Here is a 23861-nt window from a genome sequence, read left to right as displayed (position 1 = left end):
TGTGAGGGAACATGCAGGCTTAGGTTCCTACGAGTCCGATCAGGACGTTTCACCAACTGAAATGCTCTTTGGGCTATTATAGGTCCATTTGCCAACGTCCTTAAAACCAAGCCAGTCCCAAAACATGGGAAGCTTGCTCTTTTACATAATCTCTTTCCTGTACAACATTTAGCAGACATTTTTGAACAATTTTGCTGCAGCCTGTAGAAACTGCTTCACCTGTAAGTTTAGCAGTTTTATGCCACATGGCCTTCTGAAATGCATGAGCCAGCCAGCACTAGCCAAGAAAGCTTTCACACTTTCCTGACCCCACGTAACATGACCCTAAATTTCTTTAGCTTTCAGCCACACACCACCACTGTCCACTATGCTTTTCCTTTTACTGCTTTCTTTTCCTTTATGAATCTAAAAAGTTAGACACATTTTGATATTTCCAATAGTTTTATCACACACTATAGATGTTACTTCATCACTTTCCAGAGCAGCCTTATATACAAATAGGTGACATTCCTCCTCCATTTTATGAAGGTACCATACTGTGATTCATTTACATTGAACTCACAGTGAACAGCTGCTGTAACTCATGCCTGGATGAAGCTGCTCTAGCACACATATTTTGTCAGAAAAGCACATCACATCCTTCTAGTTCTAGAAACACTACTGTACTTCAGCACTTCTCTTGGGGTCCATTTTAAACAACAGTGTCACCAAAATCAACCTCTATTTTTTCTAATGTAGCACTAAATAGACCCTGAAGAAGGGTATGTTTCCAATATGAGAGCTGAAACAAGAAGGCAGAGCATCTCCTAATTCCATCTCATCTGGGGCATGCATATCAGGAAACTAAAAATTTTCACCACTCTGTCCTTATCAGCAAATGATTGTAGAATCACTACAAGGGTTAATTTGTGGTTACAAATACATTTTAAGAAGGAGGTGAATTCACAAATACACAATCTGCAAATGAGAAGAACTGACAATATTTCACTTTACTGTTGCTGATACAGTGTAAGATGTGTGAGAGGAGAGTCTTAGCATCAAATTTGTCTGTTGATAGACCTGCATCTCTGTGGTGTGGCCTTCACCATCTTTCCCTCCAGTAGTATAGATGTTTTCACACTTGAGGTGAAAGAGGAGGGTAAAGGGGAGCTGTAATTGGTGGAGCACTCTTCCCTCAGTGGGAAATGACCCTGCTAACACCTTTTCCTACTGAAAAGTAGGCTTCTGATAGAAAGAAACGTGTGAAAGAATTTCAAAATGATTATTCCCTCTGCCAGAACAAAGAGGGACTCTTTCTGGGATTTTCATTTTAAAAACCTGGTGGGATTTGTCAACTAAAAAATAGTCACAGTCTGAAAGTATAGAATTACTGCATTCAATGGGAATTATGAAGACTTCAAGCCTGGGAGACAGAATCTCAAGTGACCCTGAGAGACTGCTCCAAGGAAATGGGGAAAGGAGTCAGGATATATAGAAGTTTTTAACAGGCTGCGGAGGGGGGTGGGAAGGCAGTCTGTTAATTAAGGAAAACCAGATATCTCAAGGAATTTAGCAGCTTTCTATGTATGGGAAGATGCAAGCATCTGGGCTCACTGAATTCATTCCTTCCACATGCATCACAACCATCTGGAGCCAAATCCAGCTTCTTGATTATTCACATCCTTTGTTGTTGTTGTTCAGTCACTCAGTCATGTCCAACTCTATGCGACTCCATGGACTCCAGCACGCCAGGCTTCTCTGTCCTTCAGCATCTCCTGGAGTTTGCTCAAACTCATGTCCATTGAATTGATGATGCCATCCAACTATATCATGCTCTGTCATCCCCTTTTCCTCCTGCCTTCAATCTTTCCCAGCATCAGGCTCTTTTCAAGTGAGTCAGCTCTTTGCATCAGGTGGCCAAAGTATTGGAGTTTCAGCTTCAACATAAGTCTTTCCAATGAACATCTGGCACTGGTCTCCTTTAGGATGGACTGTTTGGGTCTCCTTGCAGTCCAAGGGACTCTCAAGAGTCTTCTCCAACACCACAGTTCAAAAGCATCAATTGTACAACACTCAGCCTTCTTCATGGTCCAACTCTCACATCCATACATGACTACTGGAAAAACCATAGCTTTGACTATATGAATTTTTTTCAGCAAAGTCATGTCTCTGCTTTTTAATATGCTAACTATGTTTGTCATAGCTTTCCTTCAAAGGAGCAAGTGTTTTTTTTTTTTAATTTCACATCCTTAATTCCTCCTTTACCATAATGGGTGGTCGATGTGGCAGATGGCTGCCTCTTGGACTTTATTGCTTCCCCGATCTTCTCATGGAGCTTACCTGGGCTGATGGCTATCCCAGTAGCCAGTGGAGTTTCCCTGGGTTAAGAAATTTACATTTGAAAGGCTGGAATCCCTGATGACTATATCATTCTTGTTTACAGATATAGCAGAAAATATTTCATTTCATGGGTTCCTGAAAGTAAAGGTCATGAAAGAGTTGAGACATTGGTGACAGTTAAATTTATGTATCAACTCAACTGGCCACAGAGTGCTCAGATTAAACATTATTTGTGAATGTGTTTGTGAGAATGTTTCTGAATGAGACTAGCATTTGCATCAGTGGACTCACTAAAGTAGATTTGTGGGTACACTTCCTTTATTTCTCATATTATGATCCACGCATACTTGGATCTTTATAACCCCATGAGGTCCCCACTGCACCCCCCACCCCCTTGCAGGAAGAGACCCACCTTTTAAGCCCTCACACCCTTGACAAGGACTAAAATGGAGATACAGTGCCTGTCAGGCCACCAGAAAAGCATCTGTATGATGTCATAACAGAAGCAGGCGAGGGTCACTGAAATCACTTTTATGAAAGATCCTGTTGGTGCCTCTGAGACACAGGACACCAGTTCCAACCTGAGAGGAAATAAATATTGTCCAGCTCTGGTGCTCCCTTGTCCCCAGGTCACGAACCAAAGCTGCCCTGGAACATTGTCCTGGACTGGGCCAAGGTAACCAAGAGGCTAAAAGTCCTCAGAGGCCAATGGACACCACCTGAAGCTGCCTTTGCGCTTGCTCATCACCCCAGGCATTAGACACAAGGAAGTCACAGATGACACATGAGGTCCCCACATACCGAGAAGACCCCCCTTCCCTGCTTCTGCTCACAGACTGTTTGTGTGAACCCTAGCTCCTGGGGGCTCTGGCAACAGAGGCACAGCTGGACTCAAGGGTTAAGACCCACAAGGTGTGGGTACCCAAAGGTGGTTCTTGCCTCTCTCTGGCCAAGATTTTAGCACAGAATCCTTCCTCGCCTGTGCTCTGGGTTTGCAGTCAGCTAAGTCAAGATGCAGACTGTGGGGTGCATGTGACAATTCTAGGAGAACAGCTGGAGAATTCAATAGAAGGTACATTCTTCTGGAGACTTCTCTCAGAGCCTGCTTGATCCCTCAAACCCTTCCTTCTGTGTGCATAGTGGAGCCTTTGCACAGCACAGGTCTCTTCTGCACAGGCCCATCACCTCACAGCTGCAGATTTGACTAAGAGCTGTGGAGGACTGAAGGGGATGAGAATAGAGGCCCTTGTTGTGGCTGCCACATGGCTCAGGCCTCCAGCTGGGGGGTGCATAAGCAGTGTGGTCCTTCCTGGAGATGTCCCCAGCATCCAGGGAGCACAGGGCAGAGCCAGAGCCCTGGGAGCCCACAGCACTCTCACGTATGGGGCCAGTTTGCTTGTCCTGTCTCAAACATTCACACCTGATGCTGGGAAATACTAAGGGCAGGAAGAGAAGGAAGCAACAGAGGATGAGATAGTTGGATAGCATCACCAACTCAATGAACATGAGTTTGAGCAAACTCCAGGAGATAGTGAAGGACAGGGAAGCCTGGTGTGCTGCAGTCCATGGGGTCACAAAGAGTCAGACACAACTTAGTGACTAAACAGCAACTCCTCTCCCCTACACACATACACACACACATATATATAAGGATCTGTTACTGTGGAAGTGTTTAAATTGAAGAGGTTAATCACGGCCTACAGGCATGGCAGATTAAGTATAGCAACCATGACAGTGCTTATAAGAACATTTTAAACTTAATAATACAAATAGGAAAACTTTACAAATGAATTTGCTATGATAAAAGAAGTATACATCATATTTAACTTAATTAGTGGAAAATAATGAATCATAACCAAGAATGAATACTAGATAAGAGAATGTATTAATGACTTAAAAATCACAATATGTTTTTCACAACATTCCAGCAACCTTCATCTGAGTATAATAGCAGATGGTTATCTATTCTTAAATGACAGATCCTTAGTGAGAGATATTAAAATTTGACAGTAATACTTTAAAGAATATAATTATAATGAGTGAACTTATCTCACATATAATTTCTACTTCCCTTATACCAAGAGAAGTTAATTGCTTTAAATTCATATAATGCATACTATGAAATATATTAATGCATGTAAATTTGTGCAGCCACGTTGGAAAACTGTCACTGAATAAACTGAAAATAAATATTTTTCTGAATCCTTCAGAGAGTTGAGGTTTCAGGACAAACAACTACCCCAAAATCTGGCTTTCCAGGTTTGGAGCATTCAGGGAGACACTGCCAAGATCCAATTGCCTGGAGAAAAAGTTGCTGAATACTTAAGTCAAAGGAATACATAAATGATAATTTTAATAAATTTATTGAAAATGAACTATGAGATAGCTTGAAAATGAGAATCTCTTGATGGCCACAATCTTAAGATGTTGTATTTGTCACAATTCTCCAGAGAAGTTGAATCAATAGACACATTTTAAGAAAAGACTAAGTAGAATTGACTCGTGAAATTACAGTGGCAGAGAAATCCTACAACCTGCCATCTGTAAGCTGAAGACCCAGAAAGGCAGTAGTGTAATATAATCCAAATTGGAAGAACAAGGAGCACCTAGGGCAAAAGGACAATTTCCTAGTTAAAGTGATTAGACAGGGAGAAAAGGGGGCTGATTCCACTATATATGTATATGTATACACACACACACACACACACACACACACACACACACACACATGCATGTGTGTGTGCTAATTCACTTCAGGCCTTTCCAACTCTTTGCCACCCTATGGACTGTGGCCCACCAAGCTACTCTGTCCATGAATTTCTCCAGGCAAGAATACTGGAGTGGGTTGCCATGAACACCTCCAGGGGATCTTCCCAACCCAGAAATCAAACCCACATCTCCTGTGTCTCCTACTTTGCAGGCAGATTATCAGGGAAGCCTATAAATACATGTACATGCCTATATGTATATGTATATCTGAATTAAATTCACCCATTCCAGTCCATTTTAGTTCACTGATTCCTAAAATGCCAATGTTCACTCTTTCCATCTCCTGTTAGATCACTTATAATTTGCCTTGACTTATGGACATAGCATTTCAGGTTCCTATGCAATATTGCTCTTTACAGCATTGGACTTTACTTCCATCACCAGTCATATCCACAACTGGGTGTTATTTTTACTTTGACTCCATCTCTTCATTCTTTCTGGAAAAAAAGCTATGACCAGCCCAGACAGCATATTAAAAAGCAGAAACATTACATTGCTGTAATGTACACAAAGGTCTGTCTAGTCAAAGCTATGTTTTTTTTTTCCAGTAGTCATGTATGGGTGTGAGACTTGGACTATAAAGAAAGCTGAGTGCCAAAGAATTGATGCTTTTGTACTGGGGTGTTGGAGAAGATTCTTGAGAGTCCCTTGGACTGCAAGGAGATCCAACCAATCCATCCTAAAGGAAATCAGTACTGAATATTAATTGGAAGGAATGATGCTGAAGATGAAACTCCAATACTTTGGCCACCTAATGTGAGGAACTGACTCATTGGAAAAGACCCTGATGCTGGGAGAGATTAACAGAAGGAGGAGAAGGGGACAACAGAGGATGAGATGGTTAGATGGCATCATCAACTTGATGGACACTAGTGTGAGCAAGTTCTGGGAGTTGGTGATGGACAGGGAAGCCTGGCATGCTGCATTTCATGGGGTCGCAAAGTGTCGGACACAACTGAGCGACTGAACTGAACTGATATATCTACACACACACACACACACACATATATATATATTTATATGACGGTCAATGATTATGTGACGATTCTACAAGTGCATTCTTTAACAGACTTCACATACTCAGTCATTGAGTCTTATATAGTAGTTAGGTATATAATATGAACTATATTGCTAGTAAGATTTCTCTGATGAAAAGGGTCATGTTAAAAGTACATTTACATGCCTAATTAAAAACCAGTCAACCTAAGGTTTTTGCATAACATTTGTTCTAATGAACACTATGTATGCATGCATGTTTCTTTAGAGTGAGTTTATTTTTATGTTTCAAATTTTGTTATTTGTGGAATGCATATAAATGCAAAAGGAATTGCATTACATGGATCATGTAGAATAATCACAATTAAATACATATTATTAGCATATTAGTTTGGCAACAGTGCCAAAGCTTGAAAACGCCTTTAGTTGTCAATGCTGTGAGTAAACAGACATTTTGATGAATTGCCTATGGTAATGCAAAGTGATCAAATCTCTTCTGGAGGGGAATTAGGCAGTATAATTAGTATCAGTGGCTTTACCCTATGATGCAGCAATCTTATTTCTATAAACTAAGATAATCTCAGAATTTACAAAATTTATATGTATGATCTGTTTAACTCTGCTGTTATTTATTGTTGTATAACACAGAGAAAATAAATGCCTTACTTTCTCATATAGAAAACTGGTTAAGTAAATTATAGTTGAACAAACTGTGAACAGATATGGAGTGACTTTTAGGATATTTTAAGTAAAATGGTGAAAAAGAAACACAGCATGAATAGTTTTGTGCTTTTGAATAATTGTGAAAAATAGAAAACAATAATCAGGAACATAAGCAATATGTGGAGGAGTGGATGAGTGGGAGCAGAGAGTGTGGCATGAAACAGGGCATGACAATTTTCTCTCTCTCTCTCTCTCTATATATATATATAATTTTATAATTTTAACTTTTTTAACCATGTTAGTGTTTCATATATTCAAAAATGAACTATAACAAAGAAGGAGAGAAGTATTGCTCAAATAGCTTACAGACAGATTTAACTATGCTACAAATAAATAAGCATATAAAGCATCTAAATTAATTGAAATTCAATATTTTGCTTACATATCTTTGGTCAAATAAAATAAAAGAAATGCTATATTAATTTTGAGTTCTACTTAGTATCTCTGTTATAGTGATATGGTCATAGATATCCTGAAACTATTTTTATGCTCATGTATTGTTGAATTCACAAATGATTAAATTGATATTGTAGGGCTAGTGTTTTTGCAATCAAAAGGAGGACACGCAAATAAAAAGTGGACGGAAGCAAGGAAAAACCCTTTCTTGTTGAATTGTAGTAATATGCATATATACAAGTATGAAAAAGCAAAAGAGAGAAAGCAAGTGTGACAAAATATTATATTTGGTGAATCTAGACAAAGGATATTGAATAGTATGTGGTATTTTTTCTCAACATGTCCATTAGTATATCTATTTCAATCTATTATCTATGTGCTTATATATTATATGTATTACAGATAGGTACAGATGAATAAAGTTATACATACATGAAATGATGTTGTGTTAGTAAACTCTATATGCATGCATGCTTACTCAGTCATTCAGTCTTGTCTGGCTCTTTGCAACCACAAGGACTCTAGCCTGCCAGGCTCCTCTGTTCATGGAATTTTCCAGGCAAGAATACTGGCATGAGTTGCCATTTCCTCCTCCAGAGGATCTTCCTGATCCAGGGATCAAACCCACATCTCCTGCAGCTCCTGGATTCACAGGAAGATTCTTTACCACTAAGCCATCTGGGAAGCCCCAAACTCTATATATACCCACAAATTTAACAAGACAGTAATCAACAACCCCAAAAAGCCTGAATCTTTAGCTGCTACTAATATCTATAGTGTAAATACTATCACAATGGCAGATATAAGCCATCAAAGTGACAAAAGCTGATATGATATATTTCCTAAAAGTGTAACTATTTGTTGCAGGAAGCACAATTCAGAGATTGCTGACTGATTTTCTGATAGTAATGACCTTCATAATTTCTAGTACCATAATGATTTTAATTATCTTTAATGATTTTAATTTTGTAGTTAGAATATTTATATGATACAGTTAAATTTAAGATACAGAGATTATCTGGGTGGATCTGACCTAATCACATGAGCCTTTCAAAAGTAAAGTCTTCTTAAAGAAGAAAAGGACATCCCAGGTGTTAAAGAAACAGCCTGCCAATGCAGGCAGAATTCATAAGGGACAAGGGTTCAATCCTTGAATCAGGAAGAACACCTGGAGAAGGAAATGGCAACTCACTTCAGTATTCTTGCCTGAAAAACCCCATGGACAGAGGAGCCTGGAGGGCTACACCCCATATGGTCGCAAAGAGTCACACATGACTGAAATGACTTAGGACAAAGTAGGAAAACTCAAAGATTTGAAACAAAAAGGATTCCATGCATTGTGGCTCGTTTGAGGATGGGAGTCAAGGAATACAGATAGCCTCAACCAATTAAGAGCAACCCCCAGCTGACTAGCTATAAAGGAAATGGAGCACTCATCTACAACTACAAGGAAATGAATTCTGCCAAAAACAAGATTAATTTTGGAAGGAGATTATTGAAAAGTGCTTCCAGAAGAAAAGTGAACCTGTCCAACAACTTATTTTCAGCCGTGTTATAGCCTGAGCAAAGAATCCAGTCCCCGTCATGCTGTGCCAGACTTCTGATTTATAGAACTGTGAGTTAATAAATGGGAGTTTTCTAAGCCAGTAAGTCCGTGGTAATTTGTTATGAAACTTTAGATAATTAATACAGATGTTGGTACATAAAGTAGGGTGCTACCTTAACACAACCTTAAAATGTGTGAGTGATTAGAAATTAGGAATCAGGCAGTGGGAGAAGGACAGAAGAGTTTGAAGGGGAGCAATGAAAAAAAATCTAGATTTTCTTGAGCAGATTATTAGTAAAATTATTGATTTTAAAGATGCTGGGAAAAGATGCTATAGCTGAGTGTTCAAAAAAAGGAAAGAGCATTATAAATAAATTCTAAATAGTCCTAGAGAAGGCCTAAATCACCATAAGCAGAATGTTAGTAGAAATACACACTTCATGGGCACTGCTGGAGAAGTCTCTAAGGGAAGTGAAAAAAAAAATATTATTGGAAACCGAAAAATGAATCTTGCTTTGTGGTGGCAAGAAACCTAGCCAAATATGTCCAGTAGTTATGGGTAAATGATGAAACTGGAAATTTAAGATTTGTCTAAGAAAATTGCTCTCTTTTTTTCTGCTTAAAAAATATATTTTATTTATTTATTTATTTATTTTTGGTTGTGCTGGGTCTTCATTGCTTTTGTGCAGGCTTTCTCTAGTTCCAGTGTGGGGGCTACCCTAGTTGGGATGCAGGCTTCTCATCATGATGGCTTCTCTTTTTAAGCATGTGGAATGTTTCTGGACCAGATAGCAAATGCTTGTCCTCTGCATTGGTAGGTGGACTCTTATCCACTGCACCACAAGAGAAGTTCTTTAAGAAGATTTCTAAACAACATTTTGAAGATGTTTCTTCTTTCTTTTCTAGTGACATATAAGAGGAAAGATGTAAATTGAAGAAAGAACTTTTAAATAAAATGCATGAAATCTTGATGGACTGGGAAACTCAGCCTATTTAAAATGCAAAGATATTGACCTTGAGAAACTGCTTCTGGCAACATTATATAGAGAAGAAATACTAAGGATCTGCCTCCAAGGGGAAAAGGGAAAAAGTAAAAAAAAAATAAAAGTTTCATCAAGAGATTCTTTATTAAGCCATAGGCCATCTAGGGGATTTAAAGGAATTGTCCTTAATTCATATCTGTAGAAACCAAAGGGATTATCTCAGATCTGTAGACATGGCTTTGTTCTACTAATGAAAACCTGTGAAATACACAAAGGTCCATAAGGCTTTTGAGAAAATTACATGTGCACAACACTGGCAACTTGGACTGAAAGGGACTGAGAAAGTAGATAATAAAGAAGGATATTAAGACCCCCAAACTCTACGTCCAGTGACCAGACTGATAAAACAACTCAGATAAAAAAAAAAAAAAAAAGTTGCTACCATTTATGCATATTCAGAATTCCAGATGGCAGAACCAAGAGCTCAGATGGTAAACACAAAAGCTATAGATATGATTCGCGTGATTTGATGCCTAATCAGGGAAATCCAGGTTGAATTCCTGTTTGGATTTCAAAACTATTTTGATCCTATGATCCTTTCTAACCATTCATTTTTTTTTTTCCTTCTTTTGAACCAAAATGTCAAAAAATATTATAGTTTCATCATTCCATTGGATATTGGAAATATTTATTTCAGATTATTTGTGTTTTTACTCTCATAGACTGAATTATACTTAGGAGTTATACAGTGTAATAATAGATTATGATCAGTAGCCTCATCTGCTCCTGACTGAGACAGTTTAGAAAATGAAACTGTGGGCCTTTTGAAATGAAGAGATTTAAATGTATACTTGATGTTGCAAGGGATGAGAATCTTGGAACTGTGTGAACATATTCTGTGCTTTTGAGGATATAGGGGGAGGATGGTAATAGGTGGAGTTTTAAAATGCCCACCATATAATATGTGTGTATATATGTGTGTCTGTGTGTATGTACATGTGTGTGAAACTGAATCATTCAAACTGAAACTAACACAAAATTGGAAATCAACTATACTTTCATTAAAAAAAAAAAAAAGTAGCCTGTTTGATTTCTCAACCATACCCTATGTAAAAATTATGTATAATTTCTAAAGTAGTGAATATGATGGGTTTTACTATTATGGTTTAGGTTATGTTAAATGGTACAGTTCATTTTATGATATGTGTGTTGTCTGGGTAGGCTTGATCTAGTCACATGAGCCTCTTATTAGCACAGAATTCTCTTATGCTAATCAAATGAGAAGTCAGATATTTGAAGTAAAATGAGTCCAAACAGTATTGCTGCTTACAGATGAAGGAGCCCATACTAAGAGAATAAGGAAGGCCTCAAGTAGCTCAGAGTGGCACCTGGGGAAAGAAGCATGGAAATATGGGCCTCAGTCCTACAGCCTCAAAGAAACAGAATTTTAACTGCAGCCAAATAAAGGAAAATATGTATTTTATGCAGAGACCATCTTATAAAATATTTTGACTTAGATGGGTTAGTTTATCCTTTTGACTTGTTAGATGATAATGTCAAGAAGGATGAGCATGAAAGCTAATTTTCCTTTGAAGCCTCAAGACAAGAACTCAGGGTAACCAACTTGCTGATTTTAACTTTGTTATACCCTAAGAAGAGTGTCCAACCATAACATGCTAGATTTGTGATTTGTAGAACTGTGTGCTAAAAAGTGAATATCTTTATAAGATGTTAATTTGGGGGTATTTGTTACACACCATTAACAAACTAATATAATTAATTTCTGAATGTAGGTTGGAAGAGATCACAATCAGAAACACATTTTATGTTTAAAGTATTCTTAAATGTTTTTCATTGAAATGTTATTACTTTTATTTCTTAAATATTATTACTTAAAACTCTGACTTTTGACTGGGCAAAGGGGAAAATTATAAAAGAATCAGTTCAGTTCAGTTCAGTCGGTCAGATGAGTCCATCTCTTTGCAACCACATGAACTACAGCACACCAGTCCTCCCAGTCCATCACCAACTCCAGAGTTTACCCAAACTCATGTCCATGGAGTCAGTATTGCCATAAACCATCTCATCCTCTGTCATCCCCTTGTCCTCCTGCCCTCAAACTTTCCCAGCATCAGTCTTTTCAAATGAGTCAGCTCTTTGCATCAGGTGGCCAAAGGATTGGAGTTTCAGCTTCAGCATCAGTCCTTCCATTGAACACCCAGGACTGATCTCCTCTAGGCTGGACTAGTTGGATCTTCTTGCAGTCCAAGGGACTCACAAGAGTCTTCTAAACACAACAGTTCAAAAGCATCTTTCTTTGGCACTCAGATTTCTTTATAGTCCAACTCTCACATCCATACATGACCACTGGAAAAATCATAGCCTTGACTAGATGGATCTTTGTTGACAAAGTAATGTCTCTGCTTTTGAATATGCTGTCTAGATTGGTCATAACTTTCCTTGCAAGGAGTAAGTGTCTTTTAGTTTCATGGCTGCAGTCACCATCTGCAAGTGATTTTGGAGCCCAAAAAAATAAAGTCAGCCACTGTTTCCACTGTTTCCCGACTATTTGCCATGAAGTGTTGGGACCAGATACCATGAACTTAGTTTCCTGAATGTTGAGTTTTAAGCCAAATTTTTCACTCTTCCCTTTCACTTTCATCAAGAGACTCTTTAATTCTTCTTCACTTTCTGCCATAAGGGTGGTATCATCTGCATATCTGAGGTTATTGATATTTCTCCCAGCAATCTTGATTCCAGCTTGTGCTTCTTCCAGCCCAGCATTTCTCATGATGTACTCTGCATAGAAGTTAAATAAGCAGGGTGACAATATACAGCCTTGATGTACTCCTTTTCCTATTTGGAACCATGCTGTTGTTCCATGTCCAGTTCTAACTGTTGCTTCCTGACCTGCATATAGGTTTCTCAAGAGGCAGGTCAGGTGGTCTGGTATTCCCATCTCTGTCAGAATTTTCCACAGTTTATTGTGATCCACACAGTTAAAGGCTTTGGCATAGTCGATAAAGCAGAAATAGTTGTTTTTCTGGAACTCTTTTGCTTTTTTGATGATCCAGTGGATGTTGGCAATTTGATCTCTGGTTATTCTGCCTTTTCTAAAACCAGCTTGAACATCTGGAAGTTCACGGTTCATGTATTGCTGAAGCCTGGCTTGGAGAATTTTGAGCATTACTTTATCAGCCTGAGAGATGATTGCAATTGTGAGGTAGTTTGAGCAGTCTTTGACATTGCCTTTCTTTGGGATTGGAATCAAAACTGACATTTTCCAGTCCTGTGGCCACTGCTGAGTTTTCCAATTTTGCTGACATATTAAGTGCAGCACTTTCATGGCAACAACTTTTAGGATTTTAAATAGCTCGACGGGAATCCCATCACCTCCACTAGCTTTGTTCGTAGTGATGCTTCCTAAGGCCCATTTGCCTTCACATTGCAGGATGTCTGGCTCTAGGTGAGTGATCACACCATTATGATTATCTGGGTCGTGAAGATCTTTTTTGTACAGTTCTTCTGTGTATTCTTGCCACCTCTTCTTAATATCTTCTGATTCTGTTGGGTCCATACCATTTCTGTCCTTTATTGAGTCCATCTTTGCATGAAATGTTCCCTTGTTAGCTCTAATTTTCTTAATCTATAGTTTTTCCCATTCTATAGTCATTCCCATATTTTTCTCTGTTTGTTTGCATTGATCCCTGAGAAAGGCTTTCTTATCTCTCCTTGCTATTATTTGGAACTGTATTCAAATAGGTATATCTTTTCTTTACTCCTTGTTTTTGGCTTCTCTTCTTTTCACAGCTATTTGTAATGCCTTCTGAGACAAACATTTTGATTTTTTGAATTTCTTTTTCTTGGGGATGCTCTTGATTACCGTCTCCTGTACAATGTCGCAAACCTCCATCCATAGTTCATCAGGAACTCTATCAGATCTAGGCCCTTAAATCTATTTCTCACTTCTACTGTATAATCATAAGGGATTTGATTTAGGTCATACCTGAATGGTCTAGTTGTTTTCCCCACTTTCTTTAATTTCAGTCTGAATTTGGCAATAAGGAGTTCATGATCTGAGCCACAGTCAGCTCTCTGTCTTGTTTTTGCAGACTGTATAGAGCTTCTCCATCTTTGACTGCAAAGAATATAATCAATCTGATTTAGATGTTGGCCATCTGGTGATGTCCATGTGTAGAGTCTTTTCTTGTGTTATTGGAAGAAGGTGTTTGCTATGACCAGTGCGTTTTCTTGGCAAAACGCTATTAGCCTTTGCCCTGCTTCATTCTGTACTCCAAGGCCAAATTTGCCCGTTACTCCAGGTGTTTCTTGACTTCCTACTTTTGCATTTGAGTCCCCTAAAATGAAAAGGACATCTTTTTTGGATGTTAGTTCTAAAAGGTCTTGTAGGTCTTCATAGAACCATTCAACTTCAGCTTCTTCAGTGTTACTTGTCAGGACATAGACTGGATTACCATGATATTGAATGATTTGCCTTGGAAACAGATCATTCTGTCATTTTTGAGATTGCATCCAAGTACTAGATTTAGGCCTCTTTTGTTGACTGTGATGGCTCCTCCATTTCTTCTCAGGATTCTTGACCACAGCAGTAGATATAATAGTCATCTGAGTTGAATTCACCCATTCCAGTCCATCTTAGTTCATTGATTCCTAGAATTTTGATGTTTACTCTTGCCATCTCCTGTTTGACCGCTTCCAATTTTCCTTGATTCATGGACTTAACATTCCAGGGTCCTATGTAATATTGCTCTTTACATTATCAGACCTCGCTTCTATCACAAGTCACATCCACAACTGGGTATTTTTTTTTTGCATTGGCTCCATCCCTTCATTCCTTCTTGAGTTATTTCTCCACTGATCTCCATTAGCTTATTGGGCACCTACTGACCTGGGGAGTTCCTCTTTCATTGTCCTATCATTTTGCATTTTCATACTGTTTCTGAAAGCTGTAAAAGAATAGCTTTTTTCAAATGCAACTAAAAATAAATCATGTGTAATCGGAGAAAAATTATTTTATTATATATTTCCTTCTATATGCTGTGCTGTGCTTAGTCACTTGGTTGTGTCTGACTCTTTATGACCCCATGGACATACAGCATGGCTCCTCTAATATTCTCCAGGCAAGAATATTAGAGTGGGTTTTCATAACCCTCTTCCAGGAGATCTTCCCAAGTTAGGTCTCTTGCATTGCAGGTGAATTCTTTCCTTCTGAGCCACCAAGCAAGCCCAGGAATACTGGAGTGGGTAACCTATTCCTTCTGCAGGGGATCTTCCTGACCCAGGAATCGAATCGGTGTCTCCCGCTTTGCAGGCAGATTCTTTACCAGCTGAGCTACCAGGGAAGCCTTATATTTCCTTCTGTAATCCGTCAAAATACAAAATGTCTAATTAAAATAAAATTTTTATTCTATTTTTTACCTAAAGTTCTGATTCTCTCTGCTCGTTAGGTCTTCTAGTCGATTTTTAGGTATACAGTGTTTGCTGAATTATATTTATTGATACATACATACTATACCATATGGAGCTAAGGAAAAAAAAATATGTATCTGTTTTTTACTCCAAATAGTTCATGGTGATTCAGAGGGCAAACCTGCCATACCCTTTCAAAGGGCAAACACATAAGCCATGAAAAAAAATGAAAAGAGTAAAAGCAAATATTTTTTTCAACCACAGCAAAACAAAGAGAGCTATAATATAAAACATTTTGACTTAGACTGGTTAATTTATCCTTTGACTTAACAATTATGAGATTTGTTTTTAATGCCTAGAAATAACCCCCTCTGGTTAGCTGCCCAATTAGCTAACTTATTGTTTTCAAAGTAACAAAACATTAGAAAATTTGGGAATATTACAATGATTAAGAATAAGCTTAATGATATTACAAAAATTGCCTAAAACTTTTTGTAGTAGTATATTTTGGATTTCAGAATCTTAAATATATAGTGATATTTGTGTTATAAATGTTACCAAATAATGAAACAATATACTGGGATTAATTTCTCACTCCTGTAAAATATTGCTATGAAAATTTCTATAAATTATTCTGAAAAAAGTATACAATTTGAAATGTAAATCTTATACCAAAATTCCTGAAAAATCAAACATTTTTGTCCACATATTTAAAGGGCATAATTTTAAGAAAGATAATAGTTAGGATGCAAAGTATTTATTGATATATTGTCAACAATATAATTCTTTACTAAACTGTACAAGAGATAAAAATAAGAAATGTGGATTGTTGTTCAGTCGCTCAAAAGGTGTCCAACTCTTTGTGACCCCAGGGACTGCAGAATGTCAGGCTTCCCAGTCCTTCACCATCTCCCAGAACTTTCTCAAGCTCATGTTCATTGAGTTAGTGATCCCATCCAACCATCTCTTCCTCTGTCGTCCCCTTCTCCTCCTGCCTTCAACATTTCCCAGCAGCAGGGGCTTTTCTAATCAGTCAGCTCTTTACATCAGGTGGGCAAAATATTCAAGTTTCAGCTTCAGCATCAGTCCTTCTAATGAATATTCAGGATTGATTTCCTTTAGGATTGACTGGTTTGATCTCCTTGCAGTCCAAGGGACTGTCACGAGTCTTTTCCAATACCACAATTCAAAAGTATCAATTCTTCAGCACTCAGCCTTCTTTATAGTCCAACTCTCCCATCCATACATGATTACTGGAAAAACCATAGCTTTGACTAGCTGGACCTTTGTCAGCAAAGTAACGTCTTTGCTTTTTAACATTCTGTCTAGGTTGGTTTTAACTTTCCTTCAAAGGAGCAAGTGTCTTTTAATTTCATGGCTGCAGTCACCATCTGCAGTGATTTTGAAGCCTGGAAAAATAGTCTGTTACTGTTTCCATCGTTTCCCCATTTGCCATGAAGTGATGGGACTGAATGTCATGATCTTTGTTTTTTGACTGTTGAGCTTTAAGCCAGTTTTTTCACTCTCTTCTTTCACCTTCATCAAGAGGCTCTTTAGTTCCCCTTCACTTTCTGCCATAAGGGTGGTATCACGTGCATATCTGAGGTTATTGATATTTCTCCCAGCTGTCTTAATTCTAGCCTGAAGAAATGTGGGGCTGTACACCAAAATCTAACATGTATTTTTATACAATGTTCAAAAGCAATGATCTCATGATTACTTTGTTGTGGTTGTTGTTTTCTAAAAATATGTATCTATTTAGAAACAAAAATGCTGCTAAATCATGGTCTTTGGGAAATATGATTTTCCTTTGTATAGCTCGAAATGGAAGTTTACTTTAGGACAGTTAAGGACATTTTGAAATTATATTCCTAAAATTAAAACCATATCCTGATTTAAGAACTCCATCTTTGAACCTAGTTATAAATTTAGAATTTTTAAAATAAAACCCTTTTCTTCTATGCAGAAGATATTTCTTTCCTTTAGCTGTGCTCTGGTGAGCCACAAAGATAAAAATTTGATCTAAAGAAAATATATTCTAAAATATACTAAAGTAAAGCTATGGAGATTGGCTTAAAACTCAAATCCTTATTATTTTTTCATAACTTTTTCCTTTTGCTATAAAATAAACCTACCCTCATTTTGAATGGCTATATATACTAAGTAGTGTATAGAAATGCAAACTTTTCACACAGGTATGCACTATTCAAAATGTTAGTTTCTTTTCTTTCTTTCTTTCTTTTTTTTTTTTTTTTTTACTATTTTTTAGCTGATAGGCAAACAAAGAATTTTCATAATTCTACCATGTTTTGTTCTTTAATAATGCTTACAGCTTTATAAATCAATATTAAAGTTTTAGCCCACTAGTATAATAGTTTGTTTGAATCAGTTATGATTCATAGATACTTTTTAATGAGATCTTTGAATCTATGCTTATGTGGCTATTGAGTATAAATTTTATGCCCATTTTTGAATTAATGCTTACAACACATAAGGAAAAAATGTGACTCCTTTCTTCATAGTCCTTAAAGAAAATTCAATTTAATGTGCCCAATGTGTGAATAACATTAAATAGCATCTTCACTCTAGAAATACCATGCCCCCATGTAATCAGATAATTTTTATCTGTTTATTGAAATTTTAGTTAGGTATTTTCAATGATTGAGGGCAATGTATTAATACAATTCAAATTTAGGTTCAGAGGTAAAGAATCTGCCTGCAATGCAGGAGACAGGGTTCAGTCCCTGGGTTAACATGATCCCCTGGAGAAGGAAATGGCAACCTACTCAAGTATTCTTTCAGAAAAAATCCACGGACAGAGGAGCTTGGTGGGCTATAGTCCATGGGGCCCCAAAGAATCAGACATGGCTAAGAGACTGAGGTATCGGTTAGGTATTATGCAGGCATAACATACATTTACTTTAAAGCTGAAGGAAACAAGGATTCAAGAGTTCTTAAGTGACAAGACAAGAATGAAATTCTAGACTTTCTGCCTCCTGGTCCAATTTCTTTCCACATCTTTAAAATTTGATTATTTTTGAATAGATTATGAATATATTGGATATCTTTATGAAATCTGAAATTAATATAAACACTTTATTACACTTAAACACAACTGGTACCTTAGATAATAGTATCAACTAACTTTTACTCATGCAGCAATGACTTTCTACATTTATAAAATAAATAATTTTTGACAGTACTTACAAAATATTTTGCTAGGCAGATGAGAATAGAGACCAACAGGAATTGACTTTCTATTTCCTTCTCTATGTAGCATATTATTTTGTAGATGAGGTAAACATGGAAGCAAATAATTGCAATGGAGAGGTTGTCTCGCTGAGGAAGTGATTACCTTAGTCAGGATTAATAAGACAGCAGAGATGGTAGAAGAAGCCTTCACAAAGTAAGTAACATCTGATTTGGAAATTTAAAAGCATTAAACTACATGAAGACAGAATGCAAAAGTATTCCACGCCAATGAATTAATCTCTGGTGTTTATCACATGGAAATATTAAAAGTTTAACTGGATTGTCTGATATCAGGCACAATTTGCATTCTATATAGGACCTTATTTGTATTGTCTCTTTAAGAATGTGAGCACTATTACTTAGATTTCATTGAATTAGAATAACAGTTAAGCAGTTGAAAGAACATCTGAATTGAATATGAGTAATTGAAAAAATCATCTATTAGAAGAAAATATTAGACACTGAAGTTGAAAGCACAACCTGTCTTCCAAGGCTTTGTACATTTCCTGGAACCACAGCAGTCTAGGCATCTAACTGTCTCATAAACAAAGTAATTTCATTTTGGCTATTAGAAAATTCTTACAACTGACTCTATTTACTCTTCTAAGTTTACACTTAGAACAATAGTGTCAAGTAAGTCAATTTTTATCTTCTGTCTGTCCATTTTCACATATTCCCTATGATTTTAAAAGATAGATTTTAGAGATCTTAATTTAGTGTTTAGGTGATTTCATCCTTTTATCATTCATCCAGTTTATATGTTCTCAAAGGCCATTCAACTGTGAAATTGTGCAATTCAATTTACTATGTTAAACAATAGACTATTATAGTAGGAGCTTGTTTAGATGGTTATGTTAGAATTTTGGAAAGACTATTAAAAATAATAAAAACAGAAGATGGCATCAAGAAAACAGATTTTAAGCAAGTGTTTTATTCCTTAAACTTTATTTTTCATATATATAAAATAAAGGTAAGGCTATCTACTTCACACAGATTTTGTTTAAATTGAGAGAGTTTAAATTAATTGAGATATAATTTGAGTACATGCAATGAGTAGCATGCATAGAAAATATAAGCTGAGTCAAGGCAGTCTTCTTAAAGAGAAGTATTTCCCTAGAAGTGTTTATTATAATTATTATTCAGATATAATTGGTTTATAATGTTAAAGTGTAAGTTGTATGTGAATAAGTGTTCTTTTGCTCAGTTGTGTCTGACTCTTTTGTGACCCCCAAGACTGTAGCCCACCATGCTCCATTGTTCATGCAATTTTCTGGGTATGAACTGGAATGGGTTGCCATTTCCTCCTCCAGGGAATCTTCCCAACACAGGTATCTAACTCACATCTCCAGCATCTCCTTTCATTTATTTACCTCCCAGATGGCAACCACTGAGCCACCTGATAAGCTCCGAATTTAAGCTATATAGAATATTGATTTGATACATTTATATACTGCTAAATGATCATCACCATAGCAATAGCTAACACCTCTATCACGTCACATACTTATCATTTTTTCCATGGTGAGAAAAAATAAAATCTAGACTCTTGGCAATTTTTAAGTGTTTGTGTGTTGCAGTTTGAAGGTGTCTCTATATTTTTAGATTTTGGTGATCCTGAGTCATTTGTCTCTACATTCTGCTTGAGCTCTCCACAAAGAGTGAATTATTTAAGCCATTTTACTCTGTATAGCAAGGAATTTATTGGGATGTTCTTTGAAACCAATTCCTTTATTGGGTGGAATTGAAAAAAATGTCAGTCATCTTACAAAGCCTTTTCAGTGTTCCTTGTCTGCTTCTAGAATGTTTTAAGGCAATTGCACCAGTTGCTCAATGATTAGTATTTCTGCCTGTGATTTTCTCAGAATCCTATACAACAATTTAGAAAATCCTCTGGTGCAGGTTTGTAGAATAACTTTTTCTACATATTTTTAGATGCCTGTACTGTTCTTGGCTGCAAAGTATAGAAGGAAGAAACTATCTGGGAAAAAGGTATTGACACAATGACTGATGTAAGTTTGAATAGATTGTTTTAATGGCCCCCTATGATTAACCTTATTTTAGTTTGTAATTCAATACCACATTAACCTCTAGTAGTGACAGAGATATCAGTCATACCCCTGTAAGTCTCACAAGCACCCCGCACTTGAAGCATATACTTTTCATATAGTAGTGCCTTGAACTTTAGGAAATCAATTCATCTCTTCAAGCTTAAATTTTCAAAACAATAAAATGCATATAATAGTAAGTTCCTACTCCACTAGGTTGTTGGAAAAATTAAGAGAAATATAAGATCTCATGAAGAGCAATCGGCCCAACATTGAGCATTCAGTGAGCTACGAATAAGTATGAGTCATGATTGTTTATTAATAATGTCATTAATAAGCTATCATTACTTATTAGTTACTTATTGCTAATTACTTATTAATAATATTGCATAAAATGCTATTTGTTATTTTTTTGATGTTTCAGAGCAAGTGAAAATAATGACAAGTTTTGAGGAATCATTCTCTAAAATTTTGGAACAAAATTATATTAGATTCAGAGATATACCGATTAGTCAGTTGTATACTAGTTAAGCACTTCTGGACTATAGTAATTAGGTAGAATGTTTTCCTTCTATTTCACCAAACACAATTCCTTCAAAGTTAATTTTACCAAAAACAGTTCATTGTAAGCTATATTTATATCTCTCAACAAGCTATTTTGGAAAGCTGAGGGAAAAAAATTCTCAGATAATTATCTCTCATAGAAAACAACTCAGGACCACATAGACACTCTGTTTTTTCTAGAATTTTATAACTCCCGGAGGAGTCTAGCAAGGTCAGTGATATCTAGATCTGGACACTATACTTCACCTATAAACAATTTTTCCACCATACTCTAAGCTCAGAAAAAAAATTCTGTGTGTGTATGTGAGAGAGAGACAAAGGCAGAGAGACAGAGAAAGAGAGAGACAGAGAAACAAAGCATATTTAAATGAGAGACATCTAGGGAACAGTTTCATGCTTGCTAATATTAGTTAGTGCAGTAGCATTAATAAGACTTGGTGGTTACATTCCTTTTTAAACTAATGATATTTTATTTTTAATACAGTGATATTAAAATTCAATATATTGCCCATAAAGTAAGTACTTTTAGTCTTTTAGATATTTTAGGTTAAGAGAATTCTCAATTATATTGAAAGAGAATCAGAAAATCTAAAGCAATGAGTGTATATTTACCAGAAGCTTTTATTTACACTTATAATTATATAATTATAGGTAATTAAATAGCAGATATTTAAATCCATACACTTATTTTAAAATTATACTGTATTGACTGTTTTTAGAGATTGTGACAAAACTTAGAGATTATAATATAAATTGACATTCATTTTTTTAATATAAATTTATTTATTTTAATTGGAGGCTAATTACTTTATAATATTGTATTGGTTTTGCCATACATCAACATGAATCTCTCACGGGTGTACATGTGTTCCCTATCCAAGCAAATAACTTAGTTATTTTATCCTACTATATTTTATAATTTCTTCCTATGCTATTTGTTTTGTTTCCAAATAGCTATCTGTATTTTAGATAAAAAGATACTGCAAACATATTATACCAACAATCTTTTTATCAATTTTTAAAAATAACAATATATTGTTGTTTTATGAATCTCTAGGTACTACTTAATTCTCTAATAAGGAGACAAATAATCTTACACTGCTAGTGAATGCATTGATAGCAGTGTACTATTAGGTTCAAAGATTTACCTGTCTTCATGAGTTTATAAGATAGCACGAAAAGCCTAGCATTTTAGATTTAACTTCTTCACTTGTAGAAGTATCCACTTCTAGTCACATGCTTACTCTTCATTGCATCTAAAACATAAATGGTATATAGACTGGATTCACACTCCACACTCATTTTTATGACGTTTTCTGTGTGTGTGTGTGTGTATGTGTATGAAGTCAGTTCAGTTGTGTCTGATTCTTTGTGATCCTATGGACTGTAGCCCTCCTGTGGGGCTCCTCTCTCCATGGGATTCTCCAGGCAAGAATACTGGTGTGGGTTGCCATGCCCTTCTCCAAGGGATCCTTCTGACCTGGGGATCTAACCCACGTCTCTTACATCTCCTGCACTGGCAGATGATTTCCTTACCACCAGCATCATCTAGGAAGCCCATTTTCTGTGTAATGGGTGCTAGATGAAAGAAGTTTTTCTTTTAAAAGGTATCACTTACAGGTTTAGCAAGCTTGTCACTTACAGGTTGGACAAAAAAAAAAAAAAAAATCAATCTCCTAAGCTACTTTGCTGGTTAAAAGTCACAAATGTATAAAATTTAAAGACTTTTTCACACATATTATTCTGGATTATAACTAGAATAGTTATATTTTCTTTTTGTAGTATACTTTTTTTATCATATAAAGGTTATACTTTTTTTGATAGTTCTTTTGATAACTGCTATCCAGGTCATGTGCAGGTGTTGTGTGGCTGAAGCTTACATAAGTTGAAGAGAGGAGAACCTTAGAGTCTGTGATTCTCAAATGAGGATCATTCCCTGGCTCCCAACTGGGGAGTTTGAAACTATTTGGACATTTTTTATTGTCACAGCTCCTTGAAATTAGTGGGTAGAGGATATTAATGCTGCTAGACAGCCTGCAAAGCACAAGACAACCCCCCTACCCTGACTACAAGGGATTATCCATTCAAAAGTGCTAATGGTGCCCCTGTTGAAAAATGCTTCTTTTATTAAAAGAATAAAATTATAAAATTAAACTCAGGAAAAAATGGGGGACTCTAAACATAATCTTCATTAATTTCATAGGTAAAACTGCTTCCGCTATTAATGCAATACAAAATCCCAAGTCAAATGTCTTTTTTTTTTTGAAGACTACATTAGCCTTTATGAGTTTCCACCTCTGGCTAAAGGTTTCAGAAGAGTGGAGAAACTAATGTGGTTTAAATGGATGGTCTCTGTCTAATGAATTTAAAAGACAACTACTTAACACATGATAATGAGGTTGGCAAGGACCATGTTACAATCATTTGATTAAGTTAAAGGAGTCTAGGGGGGAAAATCAGATAGAAACTTTGTATATTGCAGATAACATTTTCCTAGAAGTAGCAAATTAGTGAAAGTAAAAAAAGCATTTTGAAATTACTTTTTAATTTCTTTTATAACTTCTGCACTTCTCTGTCATTTAAGATGCAATAGTTTTGCACAACTCTGATAAAGTACATCATAAGTGATGTATTCAAGCCCTAATCAAAGACTGTTCTTCAGTCACCCAGTCATGTCTGACTTTTTGTGACCCCATGCACTGTCTAGGTTTGTCATAGCTTTCTTGCCAAAAAAAAATGTCTTCTGATTTCATAGCTTCAGTTACCATCTGCGTGGTTTAGAGCCCAAGAAGAGGGAATCTGTCATGACTTCCACCTTTCACCCCTCTATTAGCCATG

Source organism: Bubalus bubalis, chromosome 1, assembly GCF_019923935.1.
Source record: "Bubalus bubalis isolate 160015118507 breed Murrah chromosome 1, NDDB_SH_1, whole genome shotgun sequence".
Lineage (NCBI taxonomy): Eukaryota > Metazoa > Chordata > Mammalia > Artiodactyla > Bovidae > Bubalus > Bubalus bubalis.
This window is presented reverse-complemented; position numbering follows the sequence as displayed.